The 3,322-nt window shown below is 39.7% G+C and overlaps 1 long non-coding RNA gene across 1 annotated transcript; it reads left to right on the top strand.

Moving 5' to 3' along the window:
• Positions 1-449: 449 nt before the first annotated feature.
• Positions 450-3,159, top strand: LOC115927521. Its single transcript, XR_004065698.1, has 3 exons — positions 450-763; positions 2,151-2,260; positions 3,047-3,159. It is a non-coding gene; the product is annotated as an uncharacterized LOC115927521 (long non-coding RNA).
• Positions 3,160-3,322: the final 163 nt, after the last annotated feature.

The following is a 3,322-nucleotide window of genomic DNA, read 5'->3' on the forward strand; positions in this document are numbered from 1 at the left end:
AAGCTCAGATCATTTTGCCCCGAGTCGAAAGACAAGGGCAATATGGTCTTAGCGCGGTCAATATAACTGATATCCACCGAAAGTAAAGCCAGTCAATATATGTATTGTTATCCAAATCAGACATCTAGAGCAAATACAGAAATCCACCATGACAATCTCAAAGAACTGAACAAACTTTGTCAAACCAGCACTGTGCATCCAGTGCTTGACGAAATTTTCGATACACCGCAAACAGTGTGCATTTGGTGTGATTATTACATCACAATAGAGTGCGCGTAAAGTGCGCAGGTTCTCGTAGGCATAATAGATGCGCAATGAAAATGACAAAATACGGCGCGGTCAATACAAGATGCCCGGATGCGAGACCGTGGACAATAAAAAGGTATATTTTCACTCGTCTCTACACGCAAAGTCTATACATATATTATTACCCGTATCAGACATCTGAGCTGGGCCGTGTATTATAAAGATCCAGCGTAAGTTGGATTCATCATTATAATCCAGCGTATCTCACAATCAACTGTAACTCAATAGCCGATTTCCGTATTATAAACGCCCTTGGAAATCAAGCGTGAGTTACAATGGATTCACGGTGAAAAAAACTATAGTTTATAATTAAAGAGGTGACTAGCGGCGAGTCTACGACTTGGCTCATGCGCAGTTGCACTATTTTGCTTGCAGTGTCGTTTACTATCTTCTTCGCAACAATGAACCCCCAATGAACCCAATTTCTGAGCTTGAAATTGTTTTTCGTAGCAATTCCGTAAGTAAAACTCATATTTATTACCCAATACGAAAAATAAATTTCGTAACTCGACATCTATGTGCTTTTTTATTTGTCAATACTTTTCTGGCGGTTAAACAAAGATAGATTATGATAGCTCGTGTGCGAGTGATTGACCAGTTTCGTGCGGCCTGCGGTGGGCAAGAGTCGAAAGCGGAGGCTGCGTGTAGTGCCCGGGTTAGTGCCGGGCACTTTGGCATCAGTCACTACTGTCATCCGATGCTGTAATTATTCGGAGTTGGCTGTCTGTTTAAGTTTAGAAACTGAAATTCCAGTTTTATTGCAACCTAACAATCGAAACAGCAACTCCTGCAATAAACTGCAAGAACCAAAATAGTGTCTGGATTTCACTAGACTCTAGATCCTATTTATAAATAGAAATCATTAGATCTAGAACAAAATAGAAGTCACACTTTGCATGGCTAAACTAAACTTAAACTTTAGTCTAATTTAAAGTTACTAAAATAAAGTCGATCGTCGACTAGTCTAGGGTCTAGACTTTAAATTAAAGTCAGACTCGTCTAGATCTAGACCTACGTAAAAAAATAAATATGTAGGCCTAGACTAGATTATTATTACTACTTACGTACTTACTGACTTTTGTTGTCAGTAACTGAACCTTGCTATTTTGCTACCGGGCTGGCCTGCCCTTGAATTTGAATGTCTCGAGTGATTCGCCCTCTCCCTCAATGCCTTGTGCCAAGTACTCGATAAACCCCCCACCTGAAGTAAACAGTTAGTCCAAGTACTGATTATGTATTGTGACAAAGTGACCAGCTTTGATTACAAAATCAGACAGTAATTGCATGAACTAGATCTAGATCTAGGCCTAACTCACTGTGATACTCGCAGCTGTCTTCTTAACCCTATGTTAAGACCCCCCCCCCCCTGTAGTAATTAAGATACTACTACGGAACCGCGGCAGATATAAAGTTTTTCTTTCGAGCCTTACACATTTTATAAAACAATTTTTTGAAAATGCTCATCAATGCCATGATCATGCTCATTTTTTTTTAATTCTAAGAATTAACCCCCCCCCCCCTCATTCACTTTTACAGGAAAATGTACAGAGAGACTTGTTGCAGTACCAAATGCTTGCCTTCTTTGAGTATGTGCTTGAAACAAAACTCACTGTGATGCTCCCAGCTGTCTTAAACCCTATGTTAACTGGAGGGGGGGGGTCAATTTGACCCCCCCCCCTGTAGTAATTTACATGTAGATATAAAGTTTTCCTTTCATGACTTTTTTTCTTTCGAGTCTTACGCATCTTTTAAAACAATTTTTTTGAAAATGTTCATCAATGCTACGATCATGCTCATATTTTAATTCTAAGAATTAACCCCCCCCCCCCCACTCACTTTTACAGGAAAATGTACAGAGAGACTTGTTGCCGTACCAAATTCTTGCATACTTTGAGTATGTGCTTGAAACAAAAATGTCCTGGAGAGAACGGACCACCATGCACCATGAGAGAAGGTAAATATATTTATCTTTGATTTTACAACTTGATCTGTATAGTTATGTCAAGTAAAAGAAAATTTTGAAATGAGGGAGGTCAAGGCCAAGTCGGAGGGGGATGCAAAGGGCTGGTTTGAGAAGATCGTTTCAGGGGGGGTGTCTATGCAGGCGCGGATCCAGGATTTCTTAGGGGGGGGGCAAATTTGAAATCGATTTGAAATTTAATGTGCTGAAATTTGAAAATCGTGCCAGCCAATATTTCGCTCAATGGGGGGGGGGGGGGGGGGGGGGGGGGGGGGGGGGGGGGGGGGGGGGGGGGGGGGGGGAGTGGGTAGTGGCACTAATTTCTTTTTTCTTTTTTTTTGCTCCTGAAAAGTTGTAAATCGCGCCGGTCGATAATTCGCTTATTGGGGGTGGGGAAGTGAACACTAATTTTTGGAGCTCTCGCAAATTTGAAAAATTGAACCCCCCCCCCCCCCCTGATCTGCCACTGTGTCTATGTGCCGGTATGCATCAACAAGTACAGTTGTCTACAAACAAGTTTGCTGTAGTGTTTATTCAAAGCATATTTTATTTTCAAATATATCTCTTTTTTTAGAATTAACATTAGTAGCTCATGTAGAAAGGGGGAGGGAATCCAATACATGGAAAGGAATGAAAAGCAAAAAGAATACATAAAAGACCTTCGAATTTTGCTAAAAAAGTAGACATTGAAGAAAACTAAAATATTAATAATGCTATTTCTTTTTGTATTTTCTTACATATATTGTCAATATTTATTGAAATGTTTATAATCTGTTTCAGGAATTGAGAAGGACAGCTTCCTGTCAAGAGTCATGGGTGCCTTGAGGTTCCAGCCTTGAATTTCTGTCCTTTACATCAAAGCGATGGCCTTTTGGAGGAGCAAAGCACAATGGACTGGTAATTTATAATATATTACATGTTGTTTAACCAATCTGGGAAAGAAATAGAGATAATACCAATTAAAAGATGTATGTGATTTTTAACGACATTGGCAATTGTTAACTGGTTATGCTTGTAACACAAAATTAATTCTTAACCTTAATTCTGGATCTATTG

The sequence above is a fragment of the Strongylocentrotus purpuratus genome, unplaced genomic scaffold, assembly GCF_000002235.5.
Source record: "Strongylocentrotus purpuratus isolate Spur 01 unplaced genomic scaffold, Spur_5.0 spur5_scaffold_20, whole genome shotgun sequence".
In the NCBI taxonomy this organism is placed as follows: Eukaryota; Metazoa; Echinodermata; class Echinoidea; order Camarodonta; family Strongylocentrotidae; genus Strongylocentrotus; species Strongylocentrotus purpuratus.